Source organism: Urocitellus parryii, chromosome 13, assembly GCF_045843805.1.
Source record: "Urocitellus parryii isolate mUroPar1 chromosome 13, mUroPar1.hap1, whole genome shotgun sequence".
NCBI lineage: Eukaryota > Metazoa > Chordata > Mammalia > Rodentia > Sciuridae > Urocitellus > Urocitellus parryii.
The window spans coordinates 48,704,656-48,717,939 of record NC_135543.1 but is presented as its reverse complement, the minus strand read 5'-3'; the positions used below and the strand labels follow the sequence as shown (position 1 = coordinate 48,717,939).

The window sequence follows — 13,284 nt, the reverse complement described above, 5'->3', positions numbered from 1 at the left end:
TGGAGTCATCTATCCCTGGCAACAATTACGGTTTAAGAAAATAGAATTGCATCTCTAATACAAAAGACGTCAGCCGTGAAAAGTGGAGTGACATCTGTTACTCTTCGGCAGCATCATCCCTCCAGAACGTTTGTCACTGCACTACCCAATAAAGACGAGGCCCCGATGGAAGGGGCTACTCTTGGACAGAGCTTCCCCCTGGAGAACTCCGCACCAGCCATGGCGAGCCGCTGAGTCCCCGAGCCTCTGAGTCCCCAAACCGCTGGCGTGAACGCCAGGCCAGAAGTCCGACAACCCTCGGGTTGCTCATTCCGGAGGTGCAAAAGTCTGCTTGGCCGGGAGATCCCGCGTTTGTTTGGTTTTGTCTGCGCCCTGCCCCCGCCCTACCTCCCTTCGTGCAAAAGGCCAAGGGTTTTTGACCCACCATGGCCCAGGCTGAGTTCACGCTTGAGGTTCTTTAGCCGCCGTCCAGCGAACAGAGAAAGCAATCGCGCAATGAGGCGAGAGCACTCTGTGAATGAACGCGGACGAGGCTAGAAAATAATTTTTCTTCTTGGCTGCGCACGTCAGCAGCCCTGGGGCGGGGGGGGGCGGCAATCCTTTTTCCTAGGGGACCCTCTGCACACCCCCACCTCCACACCCCACAGTGGCCACCCACACACTCATCTCTGCGAGGAGTTTGGAAATGGAGGCGTGAGGACAGTGCACCCAGGGCTCCCCAGTATGGGTGGGGGCGAGTTTGGAGGGGGTGCGTAGGGAACGGTGTGTCCACTACCCTCGAGGGGAGCGAGGAGGGGACTTAAAGGCTACTCGCAGGCGTCAAGGCTGCGGGAGGGCAAGAGGCGGGGCTCCGGGAGAGGAAGCGGGGGTCCTCGCGGTGTAGGTTCTGGGCGAGCGGGAGGGGCAGCACCTGAGGAATCCGCCTCTGGCCGCGGCGGCCGCCGCCTCGCTCCGCCCCGGGGAACTGAGCGCGCGGCCAGCCAGCCTGCCAGAGAGACGCCAGCCGCCGGCGGCGCTAGCACCTCGGAGGAGGGTAGCCGAAGCGAGTGGAGCGCAGCGCTGGGAGCCGGACTGGGGGTGGGGAAACCAGCCCGGTCCAGGCGAGGGCCACCCCCGGTCCTCTGCCCTCGCGCCCCGCCAGGGCCAGGTGAGCGGCTGGGGGGACTCCCGGATGCGGGTGCGGGGAGGCTAGAGGTGAGAGGGCGAGAGGCCGGCGCCAGCGCACGGCTTCTCCCTCTCAGGAGCTGCCCTTTGGCGGGCCGGACACCCTGCCTGCGCCGGGGAGCGCTGCGGGACTTTTCCGAGAGGAACTGGAAAGTGAAGCGGGGTGTGAGCGCGAGTGCATTTATGTGGCTAGGGCAGGCGCCTGTGCCAGCCCGAAACCCGCACCCGTCCTCCACCCGCCGCTTGGCGTCAGTCCACGGAAGGGACTCAGCCCGTGCTGTCGGCGCTCGGAGGCCAAAGGCCTGTCACTCCGGGCTCTACTCGCTGCCTTTGTGGCGGGAGCCGGACAGACAGAGCGTGGGATGAGGGAGGCTGCGGCGCGCGGCAGAGTGCCCAGAAGCAACGAGGTGGAGGCTGAGAAGGGGTGCACCCCGACCGGTTCCTGGAGCCCAGGGGGGACAGTGAGGCGGTCCCTGGAATGGTGGACGGCAGGTAGGGGGACACAAGAGGTGATCCGGGAGGGGATGGCTAGAGCTCGGCTTGGGAAAGTTGAGAGCGTCTAAAGGTGGCCAGGCGTTCGCTCTGTGTCCGTGGGTTTCTTTCTTTTTTTTTTTCCACGCCAAATGTCACTTCGTCACGAGCGCGCGCGCATGTCTTCCGGCCGTCATTTCCATTTTTCTTCTGTTGAGTGACTGAGGACCACTCTTATTCTGAATGAGACACAAAGGGTTGTGTTGACAGCTGACCCTGACACACAAAGTAGACAGCGAGGCGAGCTGTTCCTTGGCCAGGCGAGGGTGATAATGGGTGGTTTGTTCAAGTCAATCTATGACCGCAATCCCTGAGCTCCATTATATGAAAATTAACGTGTTTGGATTCAGTGCGGTGCGGGTTTCTCTATCCGAGCTCAAGTAACGTCCCAGGACACGATTCATCTGCTGCCTCCAAAGGAGGCAGATGAATCCTGGAGGAACTCCTAAATCATGCTTCTTTCTTTGGTGAACGTGACTGTTACAAGGTCCTTATCCACTCCACTCTGTCCTCTGTCCCAGGCTCATAAGATAGAAATCAAATTTTAATTTCTACTCTCTGCACCATGACTGCCCCCTTTGAGATGAGAAGCCCTATTGGAATCCCCTTTTTAAAGCCTTGCCATTTAAATACCAGGAAAGAATTTTTTTTCTTTTCAAAAGGCTTTTGAACTAAACGCCCCCTTAAAAACCTCATACTCCTGTTTATGTATTTATGTTTTAAATCCTGGAATTCTGTCTTGAGTTTTGCGACTGTGTTGGTTCTTTTTTGGCTCTGAAAATTTCTGTGAGATTTTACAAATTTCAATACCGAAATCTTTTTTTTTTGCCCGAAATCTTCTTTAAAAGAGAAAAATGAAAATAGTTGTGCTATTGAAAGTGGTAATAAAATTGTATGCATTCAGTTGTGTATTGAGAAAGAAAAATTTAATTAATGAATGTGGAAAAGTAATAAGAATAGGGTAAATTTTTTAGCCAACAATGAAGAAAATACAGGGCAAATTAAGCCAGCACCCCCCACCTCCCCAGCTTTCCATCCCTCCAAACCCTACTTCTCCCAGAGACAACCACTGTTGTAAATTTCTTGTAGGTATACTTCCCATAAACTTCTATTAAAATGGAGATACATTATGGAAATCAAGAATGAAAGGGACTGATTATAAGACTGGACTATATTAATGGTGATGACTGTTAACTTGATATCAACACATGATGAAATTAGGACCTTTTATTTGGCCTAGGCTGGTACTTACTACCTTGAAGATCAAAGAGTGTGAAAAAATCTTAGAACAAGTGTTCAGTGGAAAGCAGAACTATTAAACAATTATTCCTCACTCCCAGTTTCTTGATTCTGTTTTTTATAATCTTTGTTGAAGTTTTTCCTCTCTCTTGGAACTCTTTAAAGTAGAGAATGAGAATTATAGTTTATTCTGTCCACTGCAGTGTATACCTGAAAACATTGAAAGAACGTGTATATTTCCATGGATGTGTTTGAAAAGTCAGGAGAAATATGGAGGCCAAGTTTAAGAGTTTGGTCACATTTCTTAGTTCCAGGTCTGGATTTGCCTTAAACTAGCCAATAACTTTCTTGGAAATGCTTTTGTTTTCCCCTCATTTAGATAAAGGAATTAAGCCACATGGTTTTTAAGGGCCCTTCTTTTTTTTTTTTTTTAATTATTCTTAATTGTAGATGGACACAATATATTTATTTATTTTTATGTGGTGCTGAGGATCGAACCCAGTGCCTCTCACGTGCCAGGCAAGTGCTCTGCTACTGAGCTATGATCCCAGTCCCTTAAAGGTCCTAGAACTCCAAAATTCTATGATCAACATAGTCCTGTTGGAGTTTAAGACTGGCTAAGGAAAATCCAGTTGGACTGTGGATATTAGGCAGTGGTGTGACAAAAAAAAAAAAAAAAAAAAAAATTCTGAATGGTAGATCATAAAGAGGTTAGAGATGTTTGAACTGTATTTCTATTTTAATGAGTTTGATATCATTGAAGAACAGCTACTTGACTTTCCCACAAAATGTCTGTTTATGTTGCTTGATAGAGACCAACCCCTGGGCTGAAAGGGCCTCTGCATGTCACCTTGTATAGCTAAGAGGGAATTCTCTTCACAGTTTATGGTGCCATTTATAGGGAAATTACTCTTACCAAACTCTTACTTTTCTTTTTGTTAAAGTGGAAATAAATTTTATTTTACCTACTTCAGAGACACCTGACATAAATTAATTAGCAATTCTTAAAAGTATTGAGATTATGAATATCCCTTACAGCTGAGATATTTAGTTAACTTTGTAAGCACTTAGAGATCTTGTTCTTAGTAGGAAACTTTCCTAATCTTTAAAACATCTACAACCTCTGGGCTGATGATTCCTGGTTGGGTGCAGGAGTCTAGGAGTGACTACAAAGTTGTGAAAGTAAAAAGAATTTGCTAATTTTGGTCACTGTGGAAGATCTTAATTAAGGAATTTCAAAAGTACACTATAAATTCTGATTGTATGCAAAAATCATTGATCTTAAGATGGAGATCCCTATTATCCTAGGTACATGTATGATTGTACAACCAGAGAAGTGAAAAACTGTGCATTTGTGTACAATGAATCAAAGTGCATTCTGCTGTCATGTATAACTAATTAGAACAACAACAAAATGATGGAGATCCCATACTTAAAGAAAAGTTTCAGAACCACTGATTTTAAAATATTATGTAATTACTTTCACTAGGTCTGTAACAAATAAATTATAGTGAAGTTTGAAAAATTGTTTAGGATGCTAGAAATATGAATTAGAAGAATAGATTTGTAAGAGTGCTTGATTTGCTGACAAAACTGATAAAAAACAAAAGAAAATTGAGTACCAATAGTGAAATTCTACAGTGGCAATAATATTTATTTTTTGCACCTCCCTTCCCAATCTGAATATAATATATATGTTTATAGATGTCTTATTGCAGATACATTTTTATTCTGATTTTTTCATAAAATTTTTTCAGTAGTTTACCACTTTATAATAATTTTAGAATAGTTTATACAACAGATATCCCCAAATTTACTTAACTCTTCCTACTTTGGGATTTTCCAGTATTTTTAAAAAATATAATGACCATCCTCATGAATGTCATCTTTTTTAAAAGTACTTAGGATTTTTTCGTAGAAAAGCAGGATTGTGTTGCTGTAAAAGTGTGCTCTAAAATTGGAAATTTTGAGTTTAAACCTAGCTCTATCACTTATTGGCAATATTGAGCAAGTAATTTATTTTCTCAGAACTTTAGCTTTCTAATCTGTAATATATAGTAATAGCTCTCTACAAATTGTTAAGATAAAGAACCATAACACATAAAAACACATAGAAATATTACCCTTATTTTTATTAGAAAATTTCCAGGAAATTATTTTCTAAAAGGGTTATCAAAAGAGTATATTGATCATTAACAACTATATATGCATTTTTGTTATTTGGAAACAGTTAATTATTCTTATTAATCTGATCAGTATTAAATTCTATCCCTTTGTCTTGGTTTGCATTTCTTTGATTTTTGTACAGAGTGAGTAATAGTTTTTTTCAGCCGTGTTGCCAACTGTTTTCTAAATGTAGTTGTGGAAGCCTTATTGCCTCTGTACTTTTACGCTAAACTATACGATGGACATATAGGAGAGGTCAGTTGCAATGCTAATGACGAGTACACTAAAATTTTCAATAGGCTTTTAAAAAATTAATTGTAGGGTTTTTATATTTTTTGCCTATTGTAATGGTTATTTGCTATTATTTTAAATCTTAGAAAAGTCACTTAAAATTAATAACTAATATCATATATAAACCCAATTTAAGTGGAAATATAATTCTCTTTTCTTTTTCTTGAAGAGCTGATTTATAAATAGTTTTGTGATCACAATTTGGTAAACTTTTTATTAGGAATGCTTCTTAAAATTAAAGAAAAAAAAAACCCAGAAAATTTATGATCTCTAATCAGGTTATCTCTTGGCTACAAATGGATCATGAAGTTATGCCCTCTGACTTGAGTTTTATATAGTCAAGGTAATTTAGACTACACAAAAGCATGCCCTTGTAAGTTCTGGAGTTCCAGCAACCCTGATATTTCTGGCAAACACACACCCAACATGGATAACAGCAGCTCTTTGTGCTGTTGAGCTCCAGGAGGGCTCTCTATTGTGTACTCTTCCTTCCCTCCCATTCTTGACTGACTGGTGATAGCCACTCCTCCAAGTCCAGATGTGAGGTCCCATAGCAACTCCTTTTCTCTTCTACTCAACACCGTATTTACCCTGACCATCTCTTCAGTGTATTTGTTTTTGTCCTGTCTTTGATACAGAAAACTGGCTATCTTTTCAAGGTTGTGGCTTCAGATTTTATTTTTATTTTTCCCTATGCTTTATGAGTATCAACAGTCCCAAAGTGGAGACTGTAGCCATGATTAACAAAGATTAACACATAACCAGCACTTGATAAATGTTTGTGGCAGTGAACCATATCTTGTATTGTCTTCTCTGTTCCTGGCCATGGTTCTGTTTCTACTAGTCTGTAGAAGCAAACTTTAGTTGTGTCCCGTATTGCTATGTTGGCCTTTATTTACCAAGGTTAGCAGTTTTGCTTGATCTGGCTCTTCTAACTTCTTGTGTGCTTAGAGGATTTTCTTTGACTCTCATGCCTTACTTTTCCTCTGTAAAATGGGATTAGTGATTAGTCATCTAATTATCAATCTCCTGCATAGAATATTTTTATGTGTGTGAAGATAAAATGAAATAATAAATGTAGACTTGTTTTAGAAAAACGAAATAATAAATATAGATTTATTTTAGAAAAGTGAAATAATGTAGACTTGTTTTAGAAGAGAGTGTGGATAAAATTATACTGTTGTCAAAATTACGTATTGTCACTACCCTTTTAGGAGGGTCCATATCTTTAAGGAAACCTTGGCTCAATGTGAAGTTGCACTTGGACCATGGGGTTAGATGGAAATTCTTAGGGTCCACCCTAACCTATTAAATCAGAAACTTTCGGGAGGGGGCCAACACACTTTTCTAGTGAGTAAAAAACTTCAACAACCACTGGCATGTTCTTCTACAAGTTAAATATTAGTTGTAAAATAATCCACAACTCTTATAAAATCACATTTGCATGCTAGACATGGACTGAAAATTAGCTCTTATTATTAGCCACTATTTGTCTTTTAATCTATCAGAATTTAATTCAGGCAGGAATTGTAAACACAGATGCCTGGAAGGGCCAAAGAGTAATTTTGAGTGAGGAAGCGGACACCTCAGAATGGCTCAGTCTCCTCTCTTGCCTTTTAGAAGTGAGGGCACATTGTCAGACCGCTTAATTTTTTAAATGAAGCTGGAAATTCACACTTCTATGTGAATAAAAATGGTGGTAATGAATTTTAAAGAAAACATACAGTCCCATCAAAACAGATTTGGAAGCCAGGTAATTCCAACCTCTGAGTTAAATAATTTTCTGTTGAATAAGTGTGATGACAGAAGAAATAAACCCATTAAACATTATTATTAGTAAAAAATAAGTGCATATTAAAACTACCCTTAGGGCTGGGGATGTGTCGCTCAGTGGTAGAGCACTTACCTAGCATGTGTGAGGCCCTGGGTTCAATCCCTTACACTGAAGAGAGGACAGAAGGAAGAAAGAGTACAAATAAAAATAAAACCACACAAGACATTTTTCAACTTTCAGATTATGAAGTTCAGTAGTTAGGTAATATTTAGTGTTGACGATTAGATAAAAAATAGTTATTGTCATGTACTAAGAGTGAAGGCATATACTTACAATTTTTCTTGAGAGCAATTTGGCATTGCGTATCAAGACCTCCTAATATGCTAGTTCTTAGTCACAAGTAGCCATTTAAATGTTAGTTAATTAACATTATCTACAACTAAAGATTTAGTTTCTCAGTTGCCTTGGTTTTCAAATGCTCAGCAGCTGCGTTCAGCTGGTGGGTGCTATGTTGAACAGTGTAGATAGAGAGCATTGGAGGAAGTTCTTTTGGAAAGTGATGGTTTAAACTCTTTGACTTACAAATTTCCCTTCTAGGAATTTGTTGAAAAGAAATAATTAGACAAATACATAAAGGCCTATAACAAAAATATCACCTGAAACATTATTTATGAGAGTAAAAAAAATTGGAAAACATTCAAATGCCATGTTGAGAACCAGATTGTAGTAAATATCTATGAAAAAATGTTAAATATATTAAGTGAAAATATCTCTATTGTAGAATCATTTAATTTTGGGGGTTAGAAGCTTAGGTACAAAAGGTTAAGGAAACAATTTTTCTCTTCTGAAAATAGTACGACAGAGGGGCTGGGTTGTGGCCCAGTGGTAGAGCGCTCGCCTAGCACATGTGAGACCCTGGGTTTGATCCTCAGCACCACATAAAAGTAAATAAATAAAATAAAGGTATTGTGTCCAACTACAAATAAAAAATAAATATTTTAAAAAAATACATGACAATTTGTTTCCTTTTCAGCCTACATGCCTCTCTTCTCATACATGCCTCTCAGATTGTCTTTCACTAAAAATGAGCAGAGGTAATGGACAACTCTCTAAATTTCATAAGAATTAGCTGAGTTCTTGTTAGAAAGTCAGAGTCTCAGGCCCCCAACCCCACCTGCTGAACCAGGAATCTCTGTGTTAACAAACTGCTTACTAGTTATATCTGCCTCCTATCACTGAATTGCTCAAGCTGCATTTGTTTTACCTTGACCAAGTTAAATCCTGAACTCTGTCCAGGCCCTGTTCTAGGTGTTAGGTATGCTGCAGTGAAGAAAAGTGCAAATACCCCTCCTCATGGGAGTCAAGCTTACTAAGCAAAAGAAAAAGAGTTAAATATGCCGTCTTTTAGATAGTGGAATGCTAAAGAGAAAAATAAAGCAGAAAGAGGAATTAAGAAGTGAGATGGAAGTGCTGGGGATGTGGCTCAGAGGTAGAGCGCTCGCCTAGCATGCATGAGGCACTGGGTTCATAGCATGCATGAGGCACTGGGTTCGATCCTCAGCACCATATAAATGTTAAATAAAGATATTGTGTCCACCTAAAACTTAAGAATAAATATTTTTTTTTAAAAAAGTGAGATGGGCTTGTGATTTTCTACACATTGTCTCTGAGAAGTGTCACCTGAGTGAAGACCTGAGGGCAGTGAGAGGCTGAGCCTTTGGAGAGTTTAGGGAATGAGGGTTTGTTGGAAGGGTAACCAGAAGGCTGGTGAGCTGAAGGGGCGAGGGAAGTGAGGGAGTGAGTGGGGGATTAGGTCAGAGAGGTAATGTGAATCTTTTTACTTCGAAATTCTTTGTCTCAGGCTGGGGTTGTGACTCAGAGGTACAGCACTTGCCTAACATGTGCAAGGCACTGGGTTCGATTCTCAGCACCGTATATAAATAAATGAATAAAATAAAGAGCCATCAACATCTAAAAAATTATTTTAAAATAAATTCTTTGTCTCTAGTGTGCTACACTCTTCAAATTATATAGTTAATCAGTTTGTAAAGAGATCAACCATCCCCAAAATTCAGTTTTTCAAGGGGATTTGTCACGTTCTGCCACATTTGCCTAGGGTGCTTATTAAAACTATTGGTCACTGGACCTACTGAATAAGAATCTCTGGGGTGGGACCCACAAATACACATTTTAACAATCTTCCCAAGTGGTTTTTATGGATACAAAAGTATAGAACCACTCATCAAATTTATCATTCTGTAAATTTAGTTGTTTTTGGATACCAGGGATTTAACTTGCGGGCACTCGACCACTGAGCCACATCCCCAGCCCTATTTTGTATTTAGGGTCTCACTGAGTTGCTTAGTGCCTGGCTTTTGCTGAGGCTGGCTTTGAACTAGCGATCCTCCTGCCTCAGCCTCCCTAGCTGCTGGAATTACTGGTGTGTGCCACCCCACTCAACTGTAAATTTAGTTTTTATGTAGCAGATAGGCCAAAAGTTGTCCCTGCTGCCTCTGTAGGTCACAGTGTGAAAAGAAGATGTCATTGGTATCATATCTCCTTTATTTCCTGCATTTAAAATCAATTCAACGGACACAACTTACAGCAGGTTTATGTATACATTTTATGAGGTATTTGGGGAACTGAAAAACTATTACTGGGATCTATACCCACATTGGATGATGGGGGGAATTTTTCACCTTAAAAATGAGAAAGTGAAAAGTTTTGCCATCTACCCCCAAGTCTGTTCTGTTTTTTGAAAAGGGTGAATTTAAATTTATTTGATTTTTTTCCTCAAGTTGTCTTTTTGTCCTGTTACTTCCTTTTTTCTTTTTTCCTTCTAAAAATCTAACCATACTAAATTAAACACCATTGACATCTCTGTGGCTATCTTTTGTGCGCGCGCGCGCACACACACACACACACACACATATGTATATTTGTTAATACAATTTTATATAAACACATTGTGCTTTAAAAAAATCATAGTCATTTCTTTTTTAAAAATTCAGGGGACTCTCTTTCTCCTTTACCCCTCCTTTTCATGCTACCAGTGTTGCTGATCTTTATGTTGTATTAACTTTTTCCATGACCATGTAAAAATATATGTTATACACATTAAGATGTACTACGTATAGTATATTTCAGCATCTTTTATATGCTGTCATATTTTATACATAAACACCTTTCTTTTTTCACTTAATAAAACACAAGGGATAAATTCTAAATTAATTGGTATAGCTCTTACTTATTCTTTTAAATGATTATATAATATTTTTTAGTATATATATTTCACAATTAAACAACCATTGAAGGTCATTTATTTAAAATAAGCAAGGAACTAAAGCTGTATATTAATATTTAGACAAATCTCATTACATAATTTAAAAATACCTTTGTAAAGCAAAAAAGAAACCATAAATAAATACCATAAGCAAATGACAGATTTTGGGGAAAACACCTCTACATGTGCAGATAAAAGATTACCATTTATGATATATAAAGAACAATTACAAAAACGGTAATAAAAATATTTTATAAAACAGAACTTTAAAATGTTTGCAAACAGTGTAACTAATCAGTCACAGTAACACAATTTTAATTGTCAATTAATATAAAAAAATGGTAGATTTATTTGTTGTTTAAAAATGCAAGTTACAAATTATAAACTATTACTTGATTCCTACGTGATATTAATATAGAACTTTCATCCATTAACATTTCTAGAACTAGTTTGTTTCACTGAAAAATCTATGCCTTTACTTTTTTTTTTTTTTTTTTTTAGGGTATCGGGGATTGAACTCAGGGGCACTCAAAAACTGAGCCACATTCCCAGCCCCTCTTTTGTATTTTATTTAGAAACAGGGTCTCACTGAGTTGTTTAGCACCTCACTTTTACTGAGGCTGGCTTGGAACTCTCAATCCTCCTGCCTCAGCTTCCTGAGCCGCTGGATAATAAGCATGTGCCACCACGTCCAGCCTTAACTTTGGTTTTAAAAATTTTATTAAAGTTGTAAAACAGAGTTATTTCTCAGGATTTTTTTTTTTGTTTGCTCATTGAATTTGAGGAAGATTGAATTTTATTTTCTTTCAGGCTGAACTCATAAGCTAAAGGATGAGAATAGAGATTAGAAATTAAATTTATTTTATTTTTGTTTTTATTTTTGTTAGCCTGGGAATTTGAGCACATGTTCTTGTGCATGTTAGGCAAACACTCTACCTAAGCACAGTAAATTTATTTTAGTAAATTTATTAAGTAAATTTTTATATCAATTGCATGACTTTTTTTTTATTCAAGAGGATTTCTTCCATTTCAAAATGGAGTGCTGTTGCATTTTACAGCCATAGGTAATCCACCCTGAGAGAAAACAGTGCCACAGGGTTTTTGTGACTTGCTTAAGGTCACCTAGCTAGTCCTGCATGCTTTCTAATTTACCTTATTGTTTCTCAATGTTTTCTCATACTTTTAATTGCAGCTAATATAGAGAAATCACATTTCAAGAATTGTTTCCTTTTTCAAAAATATTGAATTACAACTCTTGGGGAAATTAATATGATTATATTTTAAGTAGAATTTTTAAGTAGAATAATATCATATGAGAACACTATAAAAAGTCAGAAAATAAGCATGACTTACAATCCTACCACCCTAGGAGAATGAACTGTTACTTCAATTTTGCTTTATCTGTATGTGTTAATGATTTTATATATTTAATACCATAACATTTTTCTAAAAACTTGTTATTTACTGAAAAATCTATGCATTAACCTTTTTTTTTTTTTTTTTTTTTTTTTAGGGTACTGGGGATTGAACTCTGGGGCACTCAACCACTGAGCCACATCCCCAGCCTTCTTTTGTATTTTGTTTAAAGACAGGGTCTCACTGAGTTGCTTAGCACCTCGCTTTTACTGAGGCTGGCTTGGAACTTTCCATCCTCCTGCCTTAACCTCCTGAGCTGCTGGGATAATAGGCATGTGCCACCACACCCAGCCTATGCATTAAGTTTGGTTTTAGAAATTTTATTAAAGCTGTAAAACAGAGTTATTTCTCAGGATTTTTTGTTTGCTCATTGAATTTGAGGAAGGTTGAATTTTATTTACTTTCCAAAAACTTGGTAATTTTGACTTTCAGGCTTTCCAACAATCTGCTTGAATCAGTTCTTCCTTTTTTTCAATTTATTTTTCATGCATGTTATTTTTAAGTCTTGAACATTGTTTTGTATCAGTGTCCACACCTGATCAAAAACCTTCAGTGACTCCCACTTGCCTACTTTAGCCTTTCCCAAAGAACATTAGGACCCTGATCTCATGCTGTCCGCTGCATGTAACAAAACCAAAAACTAAGGATATTTACCAGTGAAGTTTTTTTCCCCTAAACACTTATTTTTTGTAGTTGTAGTTTTAACTTTATTTTATTTATTTATATGTGGTGCTGAGGATCGAACCCAGGACCTTGCACGTGCAAGGTGAGCGCTCTACCCCTTAGCCATAACCCCAGCCCCTACCAGTGAAGTTTTTAATATCACCAAAATGTCTAGGGTAGAGAGAGAGAGCAATTCTTGGGTTAATTCAGATACTTGTTGATGCCAAGGATTCAGGTTCTTTTGGTCACATTGCTATCCTTAGCTCGTTGGCATTTGTCTTCCAGCTTGTCTCTTCATTTTCCTAGAATGTTAATAGCATGCACAAGACTCATATCCTCATGTATCTTTAACTGGAGTCAGAAGAAGGCTTTTTTTTTTTTTTTTTTCCTATTCAGGCTAAATACTTTATTTAAAGAGTTTACCTACAGGTATAGATGTACCAAATCTCCTTGGTTAGAATTTACCCCATGCTCATCATAACCCATTCACCAAGGAGGAAAATGGAATTACCATGACTTCTGTAGAATATTTACGATTTTCCTTAGAGCCTAGTGAGGGACCCATTCTCTGGGGTAAGCATGCACAATCTCTGGGGTTGTTCATACGGAAGAATATCAAAAAATGGGATGATTAGGCAGACAGCCAATGTGTACCATAAAACTGAATTTTCTCAGTTTCTTTCAGGGGTCTTCATAATCTGATCCCATGATAATCTAATATGAAACTTCTATTCTATACAAGCCAATCAGTAGTCTT

The 13,284-nt window shown here is 38.8% G+C and overlaps 1 protein-coding gene across 1 annotated transcript in view; it reads left to right on the top strand.

Moving 5' to 3' along the window:
* Window positions 1-1,009: 1,009 nt before the first annotated feature.
* Greb1l (GREB1 like retinoic acid receptor coactivator) overlaps window positions 1,010-13,284 on the top strand; it is a 249,918-nt gene continuing 237,643 nt past the window's right edge. The window contains exon 1 of the mRNA XM_077792249.1: window positions 1,010-1,147. The gene's annotated coding sequence lies outside the window, so the exon portion shown is untranslated. The remainder of the gene's footprint in view (window positions 1,148-13,284) is intronic.